The 25,125-nt window shown below is 41.7% G+C and overlaps 1 protein-coding gene across 12 annotated transcripts in view; it reads right to left on the reverse strand.

Annotated features, from left to right (window-relative positions):
* Nucleotides 1-25,125, reverse strand: part of ARPP21 (cAMP regulated phosphoprotein 21) — a 203,046-nt gene that overhangs the window by 130,585 nt on the left and 47,336 nt on the right. For 3 of the 12 annotated variants that reach the window (XM_064443979.1, XM_064443980.1, XM_064443972.1), the window contains exon 1: nucleotides 11,714-12,396. The exons of 1 other annotated variant lie outside the window; for it this stretch is intronic. The gene's annotated coding sequence lies outside the window, so the exon portion shown is untranslated. Of the gene's footprint in view, nucleotides 1-9,712; nucleotides 10,043-10,590; nucleotides 10,976-11,089; nucleotides 11,112-11,207; nucleotides 11,687-11,713; nucleotides 12,397-25,125 lie in introns of those variants that run through there. 8 more of the 12 variants (XM_064443982.1, XM_064443984.1, XM_064443983.1 and 5 more) reach the window with 6 other exon arrangements.

Genomic DNA, 25,125 nt, shown 5'->3' on the forward strand with positions numbered 1-25,125 from the left:
GAACTCAAGAATTCAATTATCACCAAGTACACTGAGGAGAGGATTGACACCATCTTTTGCGGAATAAACGATTTATTTGTATAACGTCCCTCTAAAACATGGAACGACTCCACAAAACACAGAACTTTGTCTTTAACCGGTGAGAGATTTCTTCATTTCAGTGCTGCTCGAGAGATAACTGAGCTGACTGTCCATCATAACTATTGCTGACTGAGCTGACTGTCCGTCAATATAACTATTATACATCATCTGTTCAGACTGCTGCCATCATTTCTTTATTAGGTTTCAGAATACTCGGAATGTTACTTTCATAATAAACTGACAGAGCACAGCGGGCAATTAGTGAACTAGGCACTAATGGCAATCAAATTACTGAAAAACAAATAACTGAATTAAATCCATAATTGGCAGCTGAATACAGGTGCTTCTCCTGCTATATCTCAGCAACAATGAATGGAGGCTAAAAAAAACCACCACCAAACAAAATGTAGAGAAAAAAGATTAGATTTCCAGGAAAAATAGAGTTTCAGCTTTCAGATGATGGCAGGAAACCATGCTCCTTCAAACACATCAATCTTCCACTTTAGTGAGAAATTTCAGCCAACAGTTTTTACTTCCCTGTCTTTACAGGAGCTTCTATATATGCATTTCACAAAAACGGATTATGTATTTAGTATAGGTCCTCAAATGAAGACAGCCAGATGTCTTATGGCTATCTTTACAACCAATCAGTCTCCTCCACTTTTGACCAGGATCTGTGGCTACACAATCATTATAATCAATGTTACGAGAACAGTGTGTAACCTTCAGCTTCAGAGAAGTTTCCAAGCTCACCAAACTAGTGTACAGACATGAAATACAAAATAATTCTCCATGTAAGAACTCCATCCATCTTTCCTCTTTTCACTGCACACCCAGTAACACAGTTGATGCATTACCTTGGATACAGTTAAGTGCTACACTACCTGTTGGGATCTCCTGCTCACACCACAGACAGCATCCAGCTGAAAGGTCAGAGAACCAACATGCAAAGTCTTTGGCAATAAACACAGTCAAAGGCATTTAATTTTATGTCATTTCCATTACCCTTTATTTTCTAAGCAACTGACAAATATGAAATTTATTGAAAATATTACTAATCCAAGAAAAAAAAAATCTACATAAATAGATGAGAGTTCAGGACACAACAATTTCCAGGAGCAAACATACATGTGATTCTATGGAGCTACTGATTTCAAAAGGAGGCCCCAAAGGAACCCAGGTACACTGATATGAGCTGTATACATGAAGAAGTTCAAAAACACAAGGTCTTCTAGATTCTACCACAAAACCTTTTGTTTCACTGATGCAATCAGAGCTGTTTTGGCACACCCTCCTTAAGAGATACCAAAACAAAGTCCAAAAGATCTGGGAACTGGCATATTTTGCATGAGGATAGTACGCTTTATGTAACACATTCTATTACAAATTGACTGTCCAAATATCTACAGAATTACATTATTTTTAAAGTGCACTATTGTATGAAAAATAAATCAAAGTTTTCAGCTATTTCAAACACGGGCAAGCAACTGACGTAGACAGAGGCTGAGAAATGTGAGCGAATTATGAAAAACCAAGAAAAGTCAGGAGGGTCAGTTTAACAAAGGGAAGCTCACACAAGGGGCACTACTTCTAAAGGCAAAGGCCCAGTATGAACAATGATCAGACGATGTAAGGAGCAGAACAGAGACAACTGATGCACGTGTGGAAACAGCCAGGAAAGAGGTAGAGCCATAAATGCTAGAGACTGCTTGAAATACATATATCAGGAAACAAAACAAGACAAGCGCTTATACTAGGAGTGCAGTGAATTCCTCTGATGATTGACTTCTTGCGCTTTCAGCAATCTTTAAGTCAGGGCAACGGGTAGTTTTAAGTAAGATCCCTTGTCTGTACGCTACACCTAAAGATGCGGGAAGCCTCTTAACTTCTGTGTGCTTTAGTTCACGTACCCTGCTGTTGCCAGAAGAATGTAACATTAGCTCCCCTCCATAATTTTAATTGTCTCTGTTGAAGTTGTAAAGCTACTTAAAGTGATCTCCATCTTCCAATTTTACAATGCTTAACAACAGCACCTCAAGTTACTGGACCCAAACCATCAGAGGTCAAAAACAGAGCCTTTGAATTCCTTTTATTAAAATCATCTGTCTGGCATTGACTAGACATTGAAATTGCTTGTACATGCAGCTGATGGCCTGAGGAGCACTGGTATGTTACACCATCATCTCCCAGCCTCATTCCAACTACTGAGTAGAGGTAATAAATGATACATTCCAGAGGAACACTTAATGACGCATCAGAAGTACTTGGGTCACTTATGCTCCTCCTGATCTTGAGTCAATGTAAATCTGGCAAACACATTCCCGTACTATAGAATTCGCTCATAATACACAACTGAATTGCTCAGTCTGCTGTCATTTTTTAGGCAAGCCAAAGAATCAGCTATTACTGCAGTTGCTCTCGAAGTACTGAAGTAACCAGAACTGATTTCCGTTTTCCACATATGGAAATTGTGCTGTTTAATCAATAAAATGTTTTGTTAAGAAGTGTCAATATTTAACTGTTTTGTTTTCTGACATGCTCTTATGCTGATGCAATTTTATTACAGGTGGCTTTGAAGTGCCTGACAACATAAATAAAGATGTGACACAAGTGTACATTATTAAACACAAACAGGAATAGGTGTCAAAAGAATCTACATTTTTACTTTCATTACTGGACACTGAACATGAATGTAATGCAGAAAAAAAGCAGTAATTCTGTGAACATACAGCTCTCTAAGAGATGATCTTTAGAGGAAAAATTACAATTAGCCTTCACAAGTACAAATTATGTTCTCTGTTCTTCCCAGGGAAAAAAAAAAACAAAACAAAAAAAAAAAACAAACACACAACCCTGAGGAGTAACAAACACATCAAAGAAATATGTGGGCTTTGAAAGAGGTAGGTGCTTGCCGCATCTTCCTCCCGCATTGCGGAAATGATCACGACGAAAGAATGAGTGGACAGGGTGTTTGCACAAACCACAGCCCCACAAGTATGGCTGTAAGGTTACCGGTAGCATAACCACAGGCAGCCAAAATGCTGCATCAAGATTTGTGTGTCTATCTGATCTTTTCTACTGATCCTTCTCCATTAATATACAGCCCTTTACAGGAAAGTGTGAATTTATGCAGTCACAGGGCACGTCATGCCATTTCAGTAAATACCTCACTAATTTATGAGGTTACTGGCATGCCGAGACAAGAGCTACTAAAATAGAAACCAATTTAATCTCACTGAAGAGCTGGCTACATACTATAGAGCCCATGATCCTGCATGACTCCCCAGGACTCACCCACCCACTTCACGCACTGACATTAAGCTAGACTAAGAAGCATCATCCTAATGCATGCTGCCATATAGCTGCCCTCAGACTTTGGCAACAAGTTCATCATCTTTCTTTCCGTCCTGCCAAGTAGGTGGCGGAGAGGAGCGATTCAACAACAGCAAAATTCAGAAGACGCAGATCATTTACAATTCCTATAACTTCAGATTTGAGGAGATGAAGTGCGATTGCAGTGGAATACTCACTTTGTCCTGAACCTCCATGCAAAGACACATCACATGTATAAGGATTTTTATTATTATATTTATCATTATTTTATTTCTTATTTTTAAATCAGAAAACAAATTATACTGAAAAGAGGCTACACATCTATATTTTTTCCCTCTGGATGATCCAAAAATCCAATTACTTCATCTTCAGGGAACATCTCCTGAAAGTCCTCCTTTCCTTTGCTGTCCTTCTAATTCTGATACCCCATAACCCGATTTCACATTATATGCAGTACTACTGCTGCTATCCTCCATTACACCCCTTACCCCACCACTCCCTTATCTCAGCCTCTGATTTTCGAGATGGTTACTTCAAGAAGCAGGTCATTCAAGGACTTCTTTCAAATGCAGTCATTTTCATCAGTACACAAACTAAACAAGTGTTACATTATCCATCAGTAATAATTCATTGTCTTCAGTATCTAACAGGATTCTTATGTTCCTTGCCACAGTTCTTGTCACTAGAGACCACTCCATTTTGCTGCTCAGATGTAGGACAGATTGCTATATCACAGTAGAAAAGCATATTAAAATACATAAAGCTGGTAAATACAGTGCATTTTCCAATTTAATTAGACTTGTTTTCTATGAATTACAGGTTCCCAAAAAGTCGTACTTGAATCAAAAATGGGTTTTTTATAATTTTCTTCATGGTAGTATGTATTATGAAATACAGCACTTCAAGATGCCCCAAGTTACTTATTATGCTTTCCTTTTAGATCTATGTTCGCAATTTTCCTTTTTTTTTTATTGGTAGGAGAAAGCTTTGAATTTTTCTTAAAGGAACAAAACCCAAAAGCGTGGAAGTCAGAACTCCTCACTTCAGATTTCACGGCTTATAAAGTACACAAATTATAAAGCTATCAGGCATTTCCCGGGCTCACATTAAAATCTGTAGCGGGCCTTTAGAGTGGACCAATTTATTTGATGTGTTTCTCCTAAAGCTTTTATGACACCATAAACATTTCTGACTCCATGACAAATACTTCATAATACATTAAGCAAGCTCATTCAAATGATTCTAAATGTTATGCCAATGGCAATGTATTTGGAAATGGAACAGACACTTGAAGAATGGAAAAACCTTAAAGTTTAGTTTGAGCCACCGCAATTTATTATTTACTTTCGTGCAACTGAAGGCAAAGCATTTCAAATTGAGTTCCACAGCACAAACACCCCAAAAGCACAAAGTGGGCGCATTCTCCAGAACATCATGCTGTACCTATTTCACATAAGAGCATCAACACCAGTCTGCTCCCCAGTAAAACTGCCCATTGAACTCAATATTAATTAGCATGGAGTGTTTAACTGCACAATTTAATTGTATTTACAACATGCTTCTAATCGCTGCAGTTTATCCGCATTAGCTTCATTCAACCAAAAAGCCTCTTTTTACTGAGGAACAAATTGTGATAACTTCCTTCACAATAAGTAAAGCATTACACCATGAGAAGCTCTGCAAGTCACCAAAAACCAAGATGCATGCACTTCCCATGAAGAGAAGTGCCACAACCTGACTCTCATGTTTAGTGATATAATGAAAATTCACAAAATGTTTTCTGTATTGAAGGCACAAGGAGACGTCAACTCATCAGGCAATACAAACACTGCAACAAGATTAATTAATGACAAAATTATTAGTTGTTCAGGCATGCTTTTGAGGACAGAATTCAATTCCTAGAATAGAAAACCAGCTCTGATGATTTTATGAATCCAGTACATATCACTGCTGTGTGGCCATTAAAATGGGGATGAAATTTCAGAAGCCATATGGATTCATACATATTTGATTTTTATGTTTTAGCACAGATTCCAAACAGAAGATGAAAACTTTGAGAAATAAAAATCAGTATTTAACAGAGGGGGAAGGTATGTAGGGGGAGTTGTTTGGTTTGTCGGGTTTTTTTTTTCTGGCTGACTTTTTTAACACAATCCTGCTGACCATTTAAGCTTTCCTTTGACTCAAAAGCTTGAAGGCATCCAATTTAGGAAAAGAGGCAGCTTTATCATTTGGAGGATGTTACTAAGCTTCCATAGTTTTAAGACAGATGCTGTATAAACAGCTCATAAATAAATAATAGTTAGTATTACCTAAGACTAAATGAGAAATATACTAGAAAGCATTAAAATACAAGAATACTTTTCATAGGACTTTGCTTTCTCATGGTATTCTTGTTAACTGCGACTCTTGGCCTGAGAAGATCAAGAGCAGACATCTGATTTGCAGAAACTTAGAAGTGTCCCAGTTTCCCTGTGAAAAACATTTTCTTTCACTTATAAAAACATACTTCTCACCTTACATACTTCAACATATGCTACACGAACACATCTGCCCTCAGAACACTCTTACGTTGTCACTGACTCCATATTGCCAGGGACTAGAAAATACCCTAAACCCCCTGCTTCAGAAAGACATTGGATATCTGCATCATAAATTTCAAATTCCCAGCTGTCACTGCCTAACTATGCCTTCTGCTTTTCAGCTAAGTCATGCTGTATGACATTATCATTCTCTCACACTTCATAGCTTCTTCAACGCTAACAAAGAAACCTATGGACTGTCTAGTATTTTTTACCATGTTTATTGCAGTAGCAATTACTTAATCTAAATAGCCCTTATGAACTCGCTCCTGTAAAATATGCTATTTTGTTAACTCCTTTTTTCTCTGTATTTCTCCCCATATCTAGTCCGCTTCTTCCTCTTAGTAACAGGGAATTTAGGTGCAGGGGAGGGGGAAGTTATGTAACATTTTCATATACGAGCTTATTACTGCATTAGGTATCTGGAATGATCTACAGTGGTTTAAAGATCTCACCATATGATTAGAAATCGATAAATTTGACTGAAAGGAGACCTTTCCTGCTACTCCTTTTGCCAAAGAACCATAAAGAAGTGTGCTGATGACAGATTACCTGAAAGCCTGGAAACCACAACAGTAAAAAATGAAACAGTAGTAAATATTGGCAACGTTATTAACAGGTAGAAGAGGGCAATTGTTGGAAGGCATTACGAAAGTCTTTGCTCGGGGGCTTTTTCCCTAGAGGCAACACAGAGCTCCAATACCGTTCCCCTGGAATTAATGCAATTCATAACTTTGGATTGCATATGCCGCACATTAAGTATTAATATAAATTATTTATGTACTCTTATAAATTAAGATAAGCTAAAGAAAAACATAAGAGACCTCTATACAGGGAGCACTCTTACAGAGTGTCATTGGCAATGCATCATCAAGTTTACCTGCTGTAAAACCATGTATGATATAACATGAATCTGAAACTGGAGTTCACTTCAAACGTCTAAGGAAAGGATGAGCAGCTTAGCTCTTAAGTCCTATAACTAAGTGGCCTGGACCTTCCCTGACAAATTCAGACTTACTTGGCAAGAACCCATCACAGATGTGATTGATCAAAAAATGAGTCTTAATTAAAACAAAGTATTGTAGTTTTAGAGTATAACTCCTTTTTTATTTTCCCAATAAGTTGTGTGTGCGCACACACTGGCATACTCACACAAGCCATGGTGGCTGTTGTTATGACAGAGGTTTAAGTGTCCTTCTTAAACAAGGACCCAAGAAAAACAAATCCTGTCCACGAACAGTAACCAGTATATCTACCTGAATTTATAGGCACATTTAATATATTTCAAAAAAACCCCTACCACACCCAAGACCAGACATGGGTCATACCTCGCACTTTTTCTGAAGGTATTTCCTTGCCAGAAGGTTTTATCATTAAATTATGTGAAAATGAAATATTTGTAATAGTTGTAAACATGTAAATTTATTTACATCTACACGTTCCTGAAAGTTGCCATTTCATGTATGAAGTGGAAAAATTAGAAAACAAAACAAATATCAGCAATTAATCAGGGATCCTTCTCACCCATGAGTGACCCGCATAAGACTGGAGAAGCTGTCCTTTGATGGCTGTCAAAAACCAGATGCATGACCTCACATGGTTTGCATAATTTATCTGCAATTGAATTTACCCAGCCTCAAAATGGGGAAAATCCTACTTACCTGGATTGCAGTTTGCCATCAAACCTAGAAACACATTTTACCACATAGATACAGAGATGTTCATACACAGTACTTTCAAGTCTTCAGAATCAAATGCTCCCACCGGAACGTACAGAGCCTTTGCCATGTATTACTTGTTTGTTGAATGTTTCAATCTGCTAGAAGAAAAAGTGACCTGTTTGCTTGACTTACTACCTGCTGAGAACATTAATACCGACTTCAAATTTAATAAATGAATGAGCAGGGGACAAACGGATTTTGCAAGTTTATTGCACTACAGTTACATTAGTTCTCAACTGGCCAATATTTAATTATATTTTTTAAAATAGATTACTTCACACAAATAGCATTTCCTTTAAATAATCACCTAAGTTACAAATGCTCTTTACAACTGAGGAAACAAATTGAGCTGGGAGCACTCACTGGATCAAGCCACTCAGTTGTGAGCAGCCCCTATAAACAAGGATTTGCCAATCTGCCAAAATAATTTTCCTACCCTGAAATTAAAGCCATCAAAATTGATAATACCACTCAATGCAAGTTACAGATCCTGTATGTTAGAAGCAGAGGGGGCGTATCACCAGCTGGTGTAAATCTATACTGTTCTTAAAACCAGTGGCACTACATCAATTTAAGGCTGCTGAAGATTTGTCCCTGCGTCTGTCTTTAGCACTGATAAAACCATTGAACCAAACCCTGGATGCACTTCCCCAAATTTAAAGCTCCCACTGACTGTAGTGAGAGCAATGCCTACAGGAGGAAAGGCAGACTATAAGTAAGCCATCCTAGAATTATAGTGCACTTTTCCCCCTGCCCCATTCATTCCAAGTTTAAAGTTAGCTGTTAAAAATCATAACCTGGGAGGAAGCCAAGAGCACAGCAGATTTTAAAACTTCTTAGGTTTCCTTTATGTAGTACCAGAAATCCTGTTTAATTCAAGTGATTTATCAGGCCAAGTCCACTTCACTGGTATCATGCAAATAACCCCAGTAAAGCCCACTGGAAAGGCAGCACCACCAGGAAGATATGATTTGGCCCACAGTTTTTCTCCAGCAGGATAAAGTTTCAAAGCGACTGTTGCACTGTTCTTATCGCTTTCTGAGATCTATCATTACACCTGTGTTACAAATCATATTGTGTTTCCTCTACAGTCCTTATACATTCCTTACATAATTTTTCCTCCAAGGATACGATGCAGCGCAACGCTCATCTGAGCGACCCTCACTTGCACACTTAGCCCTGGGGCAGTCAAAAGGACTAGCACATAGCAGAAGAATAATCGCCTGAAAAAGGATTTTGCAGGAGGGGTACTCAGCCATTTCTTAGACCACCATCCTGTAAAACTGTAGGCAACAGAGAGAAAATACAGTTATTTTATAGAAGATCTCTTTAATGATGGTGAGTTTCTCGCTATGATTTTGAGTGCATAGATTGTTGCAAATAGCTAATAAATGCATTTCTGACTACAGATACACGAACTAAACAAGGCAGTTTTTCAAGAGTATCTACATGCATCTTGCACAGCACCGTACACTGTAGTTATCTATAGGTCTTTTCCTTTACACATATATCACAGGCGGTTTACAGCTGCTTGTATTCTGCGAGCATTACATGCAACAATGATTTTTAATACCAACTGAATTAACTCTTAACTGCAAGGAATAAAAATTCAAAACTCCTGCTTCAGGAGGCTACCAATGAGAACATAAATAGTTAATCATTAAAAATGGTTAGCACAAGAAGAAAATAAATACTTTTAAGATGTTCCTCAGCACTACTCCATTGTAAGACATTTCAACATTAGAAAAACATTAAAATGGAATATTCTTCTTCAACTTAAACTTATCCAAGTACAGTCAGATTTATCAACAGCATGAAATCATTTCCTATCTACAGTTTGCTTCATGTAACTTTTTAAAAGATTTTTCTTCTTAAAAATCATCTCAGACACCACAAAACAGCTCAATTTAAAACCAGCTAATCGATCACCTTTCTGCACGACTATGTTTTCTTTCATTAATCTAATAAAAATATTTGCGGGATTTCCGTTTTTACCTTTGCATTTTTCCTTTTCCAGTATCCATAACCAATCATCGCTCTGCTCTTCCATTATGCTTCATATATTGCAGAGTGAGAAGCATCTTCATTAAATAGTATTAAAAATAGAACACACCCGATCTCCCCACCGGAGCATGCTCTGACAGTGCTGATACCACAGCTCTCAAGGTAACCATGCCCAGCTGGGAACTGAGAGGCAAAGTCAGTGCGAGATTAGCAATCTGCAAACCTAATTGTGCGCACAAACTTGCCTCGATCCGTGACGATGACTGCTAAAACAAAAATCAGCGTGCAGTTAAATTATGCGACTGAAAAGTTGCAGGTCAGTTTACAGTATTTTTTTCTCCCCTCCCCATCACCCTCAGCTTCAATGGCTTTGTACTTGCCTCAAATTTACATATGCCATTTAGAAGAACGCACACCAGGCATGCATCTAGCTCAGCGCGATGGTAGAGAAGTCAAACAGGTGATCAACAAAACACTTGTGCTGCTCTTTAATGCCTTTGTTTCCCCTCTCGGCACATTTACAGCAATGTCACACGACAGCGGGATGAATTTAAGCAAAAACCGCACACACCTGGAAGGGCAAAGACGGGAGGGAGAGCGGAAGCGCAAAGACACACCTAGCAAGGGAAAAATCACCCGAAATTTGACTGTGTTTCCCCCCGCTGGCTGAAAAGGCAAACGAATGCGGGGAAAAAAAAAAAAAAAAGTAATAAAAACAGTTAAACAAGACTGCGCAATGGCTGCACTTGGATGGGCACGTCTTGGTTAGATCTACAGGCGATATCGTTGAAAGGCACACACGAGTAAGCAGAATTACACTAAGCGGAGTCACATTAACTAATTTTTACGAAAAGAGACGGCTAGCGTACCGAACCATATGGCTGCAACTCCTGGGCTGCGACCCTCCTTCACTGCACGCAAAGCAAGACACGCTGAGGAAGCATCAAGTCAACCTCAATCGCCAGACCGCCACCCTTCAGAACAATGCCAGTCAAACGAGCCCGGGCTTTCCCTCCGGCGAAGCACGGCTTTTTAAAGCGTATCCCTCGATGTTGTTCACAAATCAGCGAGTAAAAGTTGGTTGTTTTTTCTTTACGGTTTGATACATTTTAGCTACAGCGACGGCAGGGCAGAGGGCGATCCCCTCCCGCAGCTTCCCCCGCTTGGCGATCGCCTCCCCCAGCCTCAGCCCGCTCCCCGGACACCGGCTCCGAGGCGCGGGGACGGCCGCCGCCCGCAGGCCGACCTCCGGCCGCCTCGCCGCCGCCGCCCCCCGGCCCGGCCCGGCCCGGCCCGGCCCGACCCACGGCCGCGCCCAGAGCCGGGGGCGGCCGCAGGGCTCCCGCGCGAGGCCCCTCAGGCACCCACCGGCCGCCAACGGCGGGAACGTCGCGAAGGCGCCGCCGCCCTCCCTCCGCCCTCCTCCGCGGGGGCAGGCGGCCCCACCGACCGCGCCGGGAACCGCGGCAAGCCCTCGGTGCCGTACCTGGCTGGCAGCACCTCCGCCCCGCCGCTCCGGGATCCCGTGCGAGGCTCCGGCTCCGGCACCGATACCATCCTGCCCCGCTACACTATCAACGACAGCCTTTTTTCCCTTTTTTTTTTTTTTTTTTTTCTCTTTCTTTCCCCTCCCCCCTCCGGTAAATACCACATCTTAAGAGTCGGAATCCTGCAGTTGCTATAAATAATTGCACATCGCATGTAACAAACGCAAGCCCCGGCTCCATGCACAGCTCCTATTTCCCCTCTCCCTCCGCTCCACATGCTCGAGCCGCCCTGACCTCAAAAATTAAAAGATCACGGGGAGGGGGAGGGGGGGATGGGGGCGAATGACTCCAACGAAATGACAGAAGACACACGCTGGAAGGAAAAAAAAAAAAATCGCAACAACAAAGAACATCACGCTACACAAAGATTCTGCTTTGGCTTTTTTGGTTTTGGTTTGTTTTTTTTTTTTTTTCCTTTTTCCATTTTTTAATATATTTTTTTTACCTTGCCTGAAAACGGGATCTGCCCCCAGCGTCTTGGTGGCTCGGGTTATTTTTGTTTGTTTGTTTGGTTTTTTTTTTTGTTGTTGTTGTTGGCTGGTTTGTTTATTTTGCTGCAGATACGCTGCTGTTACAGTACAGTGCCTGTCTTCCTGAAAGACATGGTCTCTTCCTCCGCCTCCGCCCTCCTCCGCGGGAGGAGATCCGCCGCCGCGGCGCGGTGGTGGCCGGGCGCGGTGGCCGCGGTGCCGCCGCCCGCCTCCCGCCTCAGGCCGGCTCGGCTCGGCTCCCCTCGCCCCGCTGCGCTGGCGTCGCCCCGCTCCTCCGCCGGGCTGCCGTCGCCTGCCCTGCCTCTGGCGCTGCCTGTCCTGGGTCTCCCTCGGCGCCTGACCGGATCCCCGCTCGCTCCTCTCCCTCTCTGCCTGTCCTCTCGCCTTTATCTGCCGCGCTCCCCGGCTGTACTGTCTGTCTGTGAGTCTCTCCCTCTCCCTTTCTCTCTCTCTCTCCCCGCCCACGCAGCGTGGTGCGCCTCGGACCGGAGACAGCGGCGCGTTTCGTGTCGCTCCTCGCCGGCTCCGCGCTCGCTGCGCTCAGCGCCGCTACTGCGGCTCGTCCCGGCTCGGCCGCGCCACGGGCCGCCTGACGGGAGCCGGGGGCTCCGCCGCCATTGCGTGCGCCCGACGCCCCCCCCTTCCTTCCCCGCCCCACGCAGGCAGACACACGCCGCTCGCTGTCTGCGCGGCCGGGCCGGGGCGAGGAGCTCTCTGTGTGTGGGGTGGCTAAGGCTGTCCGTCTGTCCGTCCGGCCCTGCGTGTGGCTTCCTGCACGCCGGCCCCTCCAGTCGCACTGCCTCCCCCCACCCGCCAAGCCCTCCCCGTCAGCCCATCCCCAGCCGGGAGCAGAGACAAAGCACCCGAGCGGCGCTAATAAAGAGAAAGCTCGTTAATCTCCTCCGATTCCTTGTTATTTGCTTCCACCCACACCCCGCCGGCCCCAACCTCCCCCCCCACCCCCCCCCCCAAAAAAAAAAAAAAAAAGGGAAGAAAATGGGCGCTTGACTCCAGAGGACAGCTTTAGAGAAGGTCTGGGGAGGGTGGTTTTAATTATTATTTTTGCTGGTGAAACCTGACAGCATCCACACTGATCGGGCGAGCTGCTGAAAGGGGTAAAAAAAAAAAAAAAAAAAAGAAATACCCCCAAAAAAGACCGCAGCAGATTTTGGGTGGTAGCAGATGAGCCACTTAAAATGGGGCACATGATCCCCTTCCCCCTCCCTCCCCCTTCCCAGCATGTCTCCATCTAGGATCTGGCTTGACGATATTTCTCCAGGAGCCTCGCTGCACACCATCAAGGCAGAGGGAAACAGACATTTCACCAGTAAACGCATTTCCAATACATAAAACCCCCGCTATCCATTTAAAAACCGAGCCTTGTTTTACCCAATTGAATACATCCAGGCATTCATTCTGCACCCAGCCGAGGAAAGGGCATTTACCTCTTTGCTAGGTGGCTATTAATATGCAGTAAAATTATAGCTGTACAACGCCAAACGTAATTGCCATAGATCATTTAGAGCGGATCCAGCAATTCAGCTGCTGGAAATGCATGCTCTGTGAATAACCATGCATCTGGTACAATGCCCTCTGCTACAATAACCTGAAAGGAGACAGAAGCGTCTGGTACTAGCTGCAATTAGTAATCCTATAGATGAAAAATAAACACTCGATAAGTACAAAGCAGCAAGGTCCTATGAAATATAGTGATCGTTTCTGTCTGCAGTGATGCAAATAACCCAACTCCCACAGACAATTCTTATTTAAAATACACAGTTAAAAATGCACTCCTTTCATTACATACTTTCAGAAAGTCCTTGTTACAAAAGACAGTTCGCAACAATTAATGAATGTAGAAGAACTCGTGTGTCAGTCAAACACAGACAAATATACAGAAGGTTTTGGGGGGTAAAGTGTGCTGTAGTGGGTATTATCCTGGCACCCCTGGAATCCCTCTTCCCCCTCAGAAGCGAACACCTGCTTTTACCAGGGACCGCTGACTGGAATGAGTCTGGAAGAATACAGCCAGCAATGAACCTCAACAGGGTGTGCATTAGCAGGCTCCTGGTGCGTGCCTCAAGTGATCAGAGGCATTCAGCCAGGCACACCAAAACCTGTTCTGCTAATGCACCTCCTGATGGGGCGTACTCCTCGGATGGTCGTGTGTGGCTCCAGCTACTTTTGATTTCATTACTTAACATACCCCCACACTGTGCGCTACAAGTTGCATCTGAAAGCAAAACGACTGGCAGAAAGGCTATAAATGGCACTACGCTGAAGCGTGTGCTACAGCTGGCAATGGGGGAAAGGACCAATTCTTTGTTTCTGAAGTGTTTCTTTCAGCCATCTCCGCCATGGACCCAACTTTATTTTCCAAAATGGCTATCAAAACTAGTTTGAACATGCACTGAAATGCCACAGACCTCACCTCACTGCTGCATATCATCCCTTCCCTCCCAAGTAGGCTACCCGGCTAAGGGTGGGGATGCAGGCTGCATCGGGGCATGAAAGCACTAGTCACTCATGCCTTCACTAGACAGCTTGCAACTCACCTGCCGGCTTAGGAGAGGGGGTGAGTGGGATGAATGTTTCAATCCTTACCCCAGCCACTGGACACAGTGACCATGTGAAACAGCCACGTGTGCACGGCTTGTCTCCCACTGTTGGGATACGGGAGTGACTTCAGAGGGGGAAGGGTTGAAGCTGTACGTCAGATCTGTAAGTAGGTAAAAATTCATCCAAGCTGTAGTTCTGGCATTTCACTCTACTCTCTCCTGTGTGGCAGGACGTGCTTGGGGCAAGTTACCAAATGCTAAAAGATGCCAGCTACAGCAACAGCGAAGGAAATACTCAGGAAAAAAATCCCAGTACCACCCCAGTATCACACAAGCTAGTATTTCAGCACAGAATGGTGAGCAGCATCAAACACAGCATGTGCAAAGAGGTGAAATTGCTGCCCTTTGTTGGGAAGCCACCTCAGACCTCAGTCAGATGTGAATCTAACGGAATATGCTCCCACATCCCCTCTTGAGGACTTTTCTGTGCAGAAAGGAAAATCACAATCGTTGCACTATCACAATAGCTAAGAGGTGGGGAACCACGGGGGTGGTTTGCTGCTGCCTGTAAATCTGCTGCTGATTTGTAAACATGCACAGGGGTAACTGTCCACTTAAGGCTCATGGAAGTCAGCAGAAGCTGTGTGTTTAAGCAGAGGCAGAATTTGATAAACTCTTCAGACCTCGGACACCTTTTTCCATCTGTTGTGTAGCCAGACTTCAGAGGTAATTGGGGGAAAAAAAAAAAAGACACAAGACCTACTTCTCCAAATACTTTCTGGAATAAAGCATTTCATTAACCCCCAGCACATGCTTTCTAGGCTGTGGTCTTGCAAAGTGCACTGGCGCAGTAGGACCACCCTACAGCACGGGAGCATACGCGCACTATAGGTACACAAAATTCCAATAGGCAACACCAAACCCTTCAGCTCAGGATATTTTCGAAGCATGACAACAGATTATATTACTTACTGCAAGCACACTTTCTAGCTATGTTGTCTTAATTTCACTTAGAAATTAAGAAAACCTTAGTGGGCTCTCAAAAACCGACATCGGATTGGAAGTATGTGATGTCAGACGAACATACCGAGCTTCACGCAGTTCTGCAATCACAGAGGATTCCTGTAAGAGAAGGCATGCAGTGTTACTTAATACATTAGTAAAAGCTTTCATGACTGGTTGCACATTTCTCCTGCCTCGAGTCATTTTTCAGTGAAACAAAGCTAGCATGTAAAGTCTATTGTGTTTTGGAGTTATGGAATGATTCTGATTGAGGCATAACAGTATGATAAGCTAACTGTTGGTGTATTTTATCATAATCTTCTGTAAAAGAGATCAGTCTTAGTTTTTTTTATTTTTAAACTTTTTTTCCCATTTTCATGTCCTAAGTGTTACAAATTAATGATGCATAATTTGCAGATGGACTTAAAAATACTGCACTTCTATTTAAAATGGCACTTTACAATATGTAAATATAGCCAAATTGCTCTAGTTTCAAACACTTCTCAAGAAGAGATGAAATATTTATTCCAGCTAAAACATCACAAGTAAAGGAAAATTAACAAAGCAATTTGCATACGGCTTGTATTGGTAGCTCAGATTTGATAAAAAAAAAAAAAAAAAGCAGCTTTATGCTATTCCCACTGAAGTCAGTGAGAATTTTGTGATAGACTTCATTAGGATTAAGATCAGGTACTTAAATCTAAGACTCTCTCTTTGGAGGAAGACCAATGAACAACGCTTTAAAAATATAATCTGTTGCTAGAGGGGCTGAGGAAGGTATATTTTTCCTGCTAAAAGCAAAGCATCATTTCTTTGTGTTTGACATTTCAAATCCCCTCTTAGTTGATTTTAGAAATACCAAAGTGTTTGTTGTGCCATATCTGTGTATCTTGAAAAGGATATTCCAGTGTGGAGCTCCTCACCCCACAAAAAAAAAAGTTGTCTGATCCCCCCAAAGACCAGAAGCTGCAGTTCCTGCTCAGCTGTGACTCTCAAAAGAAAATGAGCAGGAATTCGAACTCTAGCTTCCACCGCTAGCATTGGTGCAAATGGTCTCTCCTCTTGTAGCCTTTTCCTTAATTTTTGTTGATAGGCAGGAGGACCGCGGGCCTTTCAGGTCACAGTGTTGAAGGGACAGCGGACTGTTTCATGGGCTAAAGGAGGCTGGCAGCTCAGAAAGGATGATCAAAAGCAAGCCAAAGGCCACACAGAGGGCTAATCCCGGTACCCTTCTGACTCAGTCGTACTGCAGACAACATTCAAAGAGCTATGACAGGTTGAGAAATTCAGGCAGCGGGCAGCACTCAGTTGCCCTGGACAGAAGCACATCTCTGATGTAGAAATTAGCATCGTGGTGTTTTTCATAATATATATGTGCAGCGTGCGCGTTAGGGCAAAGAGACAAAACAAGCAGTGTTGAGTAAGAGAAAGAGCAGTAAGAAGAGAGAGTCAGCAAGAATGTTGTGAGCTGTGGTGTTAGGATGGGCCAGGGAGAAAATGGTGAGAAAAAAGAGGAGGAGGGAGAGTCCCAAGCAGGGAATGCAATGAGTTGTTTATCTTGAGGTCTGTGATTCATTGTGGGGAATGGGCACTACCTACACATATTAGAGTACTGTAGGGAAGAAATCAGGCTGAGGAAATTCTGAAGTCTTTCAATAGGATTTATGATCTTTAATAATCCAGTGGCTCAGGGTCACGTAAGAGCCCAGGAACTGCTTGGCTCACAAGTATGAGTGGCTCTAAGGAGACATATGACAAACACAGCATCTGCAGGAAGGTACTTTCAGTCCTTGGCGTCGGAGCCGTAAGAATCACAAACAACTTCACGAGCACAAAGCAGTTTCCCATCAAGATCTCACCAAGAAAAGCTATTACTGCAGCCCTTTGTCTAAAGCAAAGTATAAAAGCATAGCGTTCCTCCCAGCACACCTAGAGAGCAGACAAGCTTTGGTGACAATTTTCAACTACCACAATAAGATGTGGGTAGTACAGGCTTTCAAAAGTACATGGTGCCTCTCCCCCTGCTAAACCACACCTAGACCTACATCTGTCCTTAAGGTATCCTGGCAGAAGGGAAGCCAGGGCACTAGTCCACTTCTTGGGTGAGCAAGTGGATCTAGGAAATGATAGAGAGGGGAAAAAAAGAGAAAAAAAAGCAACAATCTCGAGACCTTCTAGAAAACCTGCCATAGCAATATTAAGAATAGCAGTAAACCATTGTTCTGTAGTTGTAGGCTTGTTTTAACACTCAAAAGCAACACCAGTCTATTTTAGAAAAGACCATCATCCCAGCTGTAAGTGGACAGAGAGCAATCATACAGACTGAGGTATTTCAGTTCAGCTATTTATTTCATGCAGGGAGGAGTCTGGGCCTTGGCAATATCCAGCACATCTCTGTTCAATGTTTCGTTCAGGGCACATAGATGCAACTCAATGCATTGCCTGTTCAATAGGCAGTGTCACTGCTTAGATTGAATACCATATGAAAACTTAGAGACTCAAGTTGGCAAATGATCTGGAGGTGAAGAAAAGACTTGCCAATCAGCCCCTGTAACCCAGAGTACTCTCCAACTGCCAGTTTCTCCCCTTGAAATTCCCCTGAAGATACTACCCTCTTAACTTTTGCTTCTAGAAACCTCTAGTCTTCTCTAAAATGCATGTTTTGAACATAACATTTTAAGAGAAGGCTCCCATTGACATCAGGCCCAGATCTACCCTGCAGGTATTTTTTCACAAATAACTTGATACCATACCAGTATGTTGATATTCTTCAACCTGACACCATTTTCCAGTTTTCCTTTAATTTTTTTTAAGAATAATGTTTAACTTCTCCCATCAGAATCTCTAGAAGGGATCCTGACCGCAGCATCTGTGTAAGTTGGATGTATTGCTTTCCTGCAGCCCACCCTACCTCACTGCAGAATGCTCTGAGGCTCACACTGGCCAGCAAGCCACAGCACCGGCCTCCAGTGAGCAGAACACAGACATATAACACTAGGACTTCAAGCTTCCTTGCCACCCACAATACCTAAATGTTGACTTGTATTTGAACTATAATATAGAAGAAGCCAATGGGGACCTCCCAGAGAGAGTGGTACCGGCCTTGAATTCTATACAGCTGCTCCCACCTCAGACCTCCTGCGGATGCAGCTGCAAGGCTGGGTTGGTAACTCAGGACCATAAACGTGAAGTGATGGAGTTCAGTACATCACTATAAAAAGGCTCTGAAAATATTGCTCTTTTAGGATCCCCAATCCACAGTCTACTTGTAGAAGAAGGTTGGGCTTTATCTTTGCTAAGGTCACTCCCACTCAAGTTAATAGAGATATTGTTTGAGTCTAAACAGGCTAAAAACTGTATAATGGCTTCAAGATTGGACCCCCAGTACTATGGATAGTCACATCTTAAACACTGTTGTAGTAGAAATAATTAAAAGAGAAGCCTATGAAAAATATGTCTTACCTAAACAAGGATGAACCTGCTGGATCACAGACTAATTCCCAAAATCTGTAATCTATACACAAATTGGTGTATAAAGGTTGGAATTGCACTAAAGAAAGGAAAGGCTAGTTCTTACTCTGTAAAGCTGTGACCATCTGTGCTTACACCCACCAACCCCCAGCTTTATTAACCTGTTCAGTTAGAGAAGCTGCAAACAACAAACAGTGGTCATGAATGCTGCTCAAGAGGAGATGAGGAGACCCCCCCCACAACAGTGGGTGTTAAGAGCGTGAGGTAATTTGCTGGCAGATCAGTTCCCTTCACAATCCATGTGACATAGAGTGGTTGCCCCCTTTAAGGCTACATCATGCTTTATGTGCAAAACAGTGTGCAGATGTGCCAGAGAACAGGAGCAATCTGAAAAAAAACCAAACACCAAACCCCCCAACCTGTGCGAAGTCATGCTTTCCAAAACCAGCCCTCTACAAACTCTTAGAGGCAGTATATCTGACAGCCTGTTTTTACAGCTTATATATCATCGCGTTAGTTTTGTTTATGCTAAATAGCAATGACCAGAAAAGGCACAGGCGTAACCATAATTTAGCATAGTCACTGTGACTCTACTTTAGACTGTCCTACCCAAAAACCCCAAGAGTAGCAGCAGCCCTACAGTAAGCAGAGAATAATTCCTGCTACGTGTCCTTTGAAAACCCTCTCCAGTTCTTTCAGTGGTGATAAAACTAGCAAAAATGTGGCCGTTGTCATGCGATTGAGGAGTCTTAGAAGTCTGTCGAGGAGCTATGTGTTAAAATCCTACTGAGGTAATCCTTTGTTAAGGCATGGGGGATTGCTATGTTGCACTGGCCCAACGGGCTCTGTATTCCCCCGTCTGACTGCCATTACAGCCTTAGCATGTGCCCCTGTACCTGTGAGCAGAGCGTACTGCTTTCCAGCACACCCTCACCTCTCCAGTTTCACTCATTTGGGACCACTGCTCATTTCCTAGGACTCTTAGCAGAATATGAGTTTGATTAGCAACAGTTTAGCAATTTGCAGTGTTTCTTTTGAACACTGTGGAGTCAACTTTTGTGTTGGCTAGTGGGCTGCAGAAAACAGACAGCAAAGAACGAATGGCGGCCTATAAAAAAATTAGGTCGATTCAACACGAAGTGATGGGGGCAATATCGCTATACTTCATGGACAGAACACAAAGACAGATAGTTAAGCTTCCAGCACTTTGAGGTCTTGGACCTATCATGTCTTAAAGTCTTAAGCATAGTTATTTCTCAGTTACTACTCTTAAAATAATACAGTTCCCCCAAAATTTCTCCAGCTCCCTTCTTTTTGTTTCGCCTTGCCTTATCCTCTAGACATATTTAAATTTTCCTTTGTTTGGAATCTACATTTTTTCACACCCTAAAATTATAGCCCTTGCAATGCTCAATACTGTAGAAAGTCCCTTCATTGAAAGAGCAGAACATGGTACAATTTTAGCATCATATAATTTCCTGCATAATTGTTAAATCATTTTCTTCCTTTTCTCCCTCCCCCTCCCTTCTTTATTTTTTTTTTTAAGGAAAGAAAGAATCAAAGTGCATATCCAGAGAGAGAGAGAGAGAGAGAACTTAACAGCCTCATAATACTGTGCTACACCACACCTCACCTTTATTGCAACAACGATCTTGCATCCATGACAAGACTTCCCTATCTATTGCTTCGGTCGCTCAGCATTGGACTGTGTACTCTGCAAGGCACTATTGGTTCACGAATGCAAGCCTCCTTGTGTGTTTGTGACATTGTATTCCCAAATATCACATCACAAAAATATTAAAATCAAACTGTTCATAACATTTTCCTGTGCACCATCTGGGCCTTGCAAGAAAGCTGACATTATCTGTCAAACTAAAGATAACCACATTTTCTCTCTTTTGTATCGTTAATGTTTGTCATCGCAAATTTCACTTTAATGCTCCAATTACATTATGACATTCTTACAAACTGAATGGCACTAATGACTTTCATTATTATTTACACACTTCCTTAATTATAAGGCTCTCCCTCTCATTCACAACATGTTCTCCCTCATAACACTCACTCTGATATAAAGCTAATGAATTTTAAACTTTCTGTTACATAAAAGCTCATGATTAATTACCCAGCTTCCCAGTCTCTTTATGATACACAATACAGGGCTCTCCTGCAGTGATGCAGCAAAGGGGGAGAAGTATGGAACTTTTATTCCCTCCTCAGTGAAAGCAAATAAAGAGATAAATAGAGTATCCCTCTTTTTAAAGCAGCATATGCAAATTTAATTGAAAACAAATATACATCAAACCATTCCTCAGGAGAAATCTAAATCTCTCTATATTAGCAGCATGTAGTAAACAGGATAATAATGCCTATTATTATAATCTTCAATTTTTCATGACAACAATTTCTTAATCTAGTTCAAGCAAAAGAGACAGTGGAAGTAAAAAGACATGGCTTTTACATAAGACATCTTAGTGTTGTATGCTGTATCACCAAGATCAACTATTTATGTGGTTTTAATTATTCAAAATACTGGACTCATCCACTAATAAAAAAGACAAGCCCAAGGTTGCACCACCCCAGATGAAGGGCAGTTGTGACAAATATAAATTACTGCACTTCAGACTGACAAAGGTAATACAATGAACCAGAGCCTAGAAGACTTTGAAAGACATTGTGGGGGCACTGAACAGCCTAGCAATGAAAATTCAGAGCTCAGTATTTAAGCACTGGTACAGGCTGCAATCTGCACCAGCTGTACATGTCTCAGTGCCTATGCTGCTAACAGAAATAGGATTCTCACAGCCAAATGTAAATTTACTGACAGCCAAGAGGAAAAAATGAGTTAATTAAAAAGTATGGCTACTCTTACCCCATTTGCTGGCTAGTAAACTTGACCTTAAGATTTCAGGGAACCTGTGCATATAAAAAATTTATTTCCTGCCATTCCAAGGGAAGTTCCCTTTTGTGCCTCTCCCCTGTTAGTAAAGCAGGAGCCAATATCTGTGCAAATATATACATAATCCAAATAGGGTTATAGTCTCAAATGGGACAAAAGCACATCCTGTTATGACTGAATCACTGGATAGCCAGCTATGAATGACATATTCCTTAAACCAAGCACAGGCCACCTAGAAAGATGAAGATTCATTTCCCAGAGCCATTTACCTATGTGTTGCCTTTATAGTAATTCCTACTGCTGATCAGCTGATGGAACAGATAGGAAAATTGGCTTTGTTGTGAGAAAAGCCTGTTCTTTTTCAAATTTGGTTTGTTTTCTTTTTAATACTATATGCTTTGAATTTCTAATCAGTTTCCAGTGTCATGGAAAACCCTGGAGGTGTATTAAATTAAATAAGTCCCTGAGAGTCCAGTACAACACGATACAGTGTAGCTCCAGCCTTGTAAAAATCCTGAGAGATGATAACTGTACTTTGGTCTGCTTTTGAACACCTCCTGATGATTATGACAACCCTGTGGTCCTACAGAGCAAACAACTTAAAAAAAAAATTTCTTAGGGCCTGATCCAAGGCCCACAGAGTAAACTATATGATCATCCTACTATCTTCAGTTAAGGTCTCATTCCAAGGCTGCTACTCATCAGCATTTCTGTTATGCGAACTATGAAACTCCTTAATATCAGAGAATGTTCAATAGTTGAAGAAAAAAACCACTTGAAGGAGTTGAAAATCGGTCCTTCCATTCTCTTTAATGTTGTCTTGCATGCTATGTATCTTACAAAATAGTTATTAGGGGTATATTATGAAGCAAAAAGTATAAAACACTCCTAATATTTCTTTAAATCTGTAGCTGGAAGCCAGGCTTGAGAGGGCAGGCAGGCTCTTGGCAGAAATTTAACAAATAGCAAGGATGGAAGAGAGAGAGACAGATGCAGAGAGTAGGTCTCAGAACAACATTACTTTTCTGATTCTAATAAAGTTCCTTTGCTCAACATTCAGAAAAACTGGCAACTTCTGTGCTATTCCAGCTCTAATCAACATGTGATTCAGGGATTCACCATTTGCCCTTAGATATTGTATAACTGCTCTGTGTGAATAGATAGTGCTCCTGAAATCCGTTTTTCTCAAGATTCATCAGCTTTCTGTGGCTGTTGTGGTTGTTTATCTTTTGTTACTGACTCTAGGGGTCAAGAGCACTGGACTAAGATATCTGTAGGGTATGTAAGTTTACATTCAAAGCCTCCTGACATTTTGGGCAGAGAGCATCAGGCTTTCACAAGGGGCCAGATTATACTCCTCAGTCACATTCACATGCCCATCAAGAAATTTCAGAACGATCCTGTTGAGAATCAATTGTATGCACACACTCACCAAGTTACTTGAACAGCATAAGAGACATCCTATATGCTTTTGAAAGATTGGACCATGAACCTAACCTCTGTTTCATTCGTTGATGGTTTATGTTGCAGGCAATCTTCCTTAAAATACAGTGAATAATGAAACACAGTAGCCGTTAATCTTGATGGTTGTTTCCATGTAAAATCGTTTCTATGTTTAGACACATTCACCTGGAAAGCCTATGCATTTTCCGATATTATCCAGGAATAATTGTACCCCAAAGAAAATGGTGTAGTCCTTGGACTTCATCATGTACTTGACTATTAGTAACAGCACTTACACAAAAAAAGTGAGACATCACAGACGAAAACACAAACATAATAAAACAGTCAAGCTAATCTTTATACAAAGATATTAAAACAACTGGAGAAGGTTGATAATAATGCCAGTACAGGTAAAATTAGTCACAGTTTAGTAAGTGGCATGAGGGTTTCCAGTTACAATTTTATGGCCCATTCCTAATGCAGCCCAAACTTGTGATAAGTTTAACAGCCCACAGGATCAACTGATTAATATGACAATTAAAAGACAAATGTATTTTAATGACATATGGCATTATCACTATGCTATGTAGCTTTCACCAACATTTTGTTTATTGTAATATTTATGTTACAAAATTCTGGTTAAGATAATTAAATATGTTTATATCACCATATTCCCCCAAAAAGGAGTTAGACACAGGCCCTCCAAGATTCCTTATGAAGAAGAAAAAAATTTATTAAACCTTTTGAAAGTGTGATAAACATAGTGAACAGGAGCCTTGTTTCAAACATGTAGCTATTACATGGCCCTGTGATCCACTGCTTATATGAGCAGGTGAGGCATGAAGTCCTCTCTCTATCTTGCCTTTTCTGTCAGTGTCAGGAGAGCTTCATGGCTCACAGAAGTAAATGACGGAGAGGGGAAATGTTTCATAAGCATGGGGATAGGGCAGAGAGAGAGGTGAGATGCCACTACGAAAAGTAATTAGTGGCAGTGGGGAGTAATCTGCCGAAGCTTGTTCTTACAATTGATTTTGTTGTTACACGCTATATGAGATCTCCACAGCCCAAGAAAGATGAACCTGAGCAAGCTGCATGTGAAGCAACATCATTAAGCAGGAGCCAGGTCTTGACTTCAAATATCAGGGCTCTGATCCTGATTCTACCTTTTATTTAATGGATAACTTTGAGCAATTCAGCCCATCTCCTGGAGCCTTTGTTTATTTTTCACACCTGTTTCTTCTGATCGTTTTTGCAGCTATTGTAATTCTCGGGAAAGGAGTATCCATCATTATAAGTTTACATAATGGCAGTCTGTAAAAATGTAATGCCCTATATCCCAGTCTGAAAACAGTCTCATTGAAGACGATGGGAATTTTACATTGATCTCAGCAGCAATCTCGTTTGCCAATAGTATCATCTGTATGTATTCTTTTGAAATGTTTGGTATTGATTAACACAGTTTTTAAAAGCACAAACAATAAATTATTCATTTTGATTTATAAAGTAGTTATAGTAAGTGTTTATCACAGACAGAGTATTTTCATACAAATCAGAATACTTAGAAAATAAGCCAAAAAATCCCACAACAGACCAGCTTTTCCCTGTATTATAACTGTAATCACTTTCCTATAAACATAAACAAAAGTGGGAACCTCTTTCCTGAAATGCCTAAGTAGAGAGATGAGCCTTGCAGACCAAGAAAGGCAGTGAACCCCATAAAAGATATTGAGAATATCTCACTAATACCTCCCCTGCATTAAAGCCACAAGCACCTCTGACTATTTCTAATACAAGTATATTGGACAAATGGTGCTAAATCTGCAGAAGTAAAATTACAAAGCTCACCAATTTCTGATAGAACTGTGCATCACTTGAGGACCTAGATGAATTTGATTCAGTACAAATCAAGATAGACCCAGACATTTGGAAATACTGCAAATAAGGTCCTTAAGTCATCATACACTGCCACTGAGAAAAGCACACATTAGGGAGA

Source organism: Phalacrocorax carbo, chromosome 2 (genome assembly GCF_963921805.1).
Source record: "Phalacrocorax carbo chromosome 2, bPhaCar2.1, whole genome shotgun sequence".
Taxonomy (NCBI): Eukaryota; Metazoa; Chordata; class Aves; order Suliformes; family Phalacrocoracidae; genus Phalacrocorax; species Phalacrocorax carbo.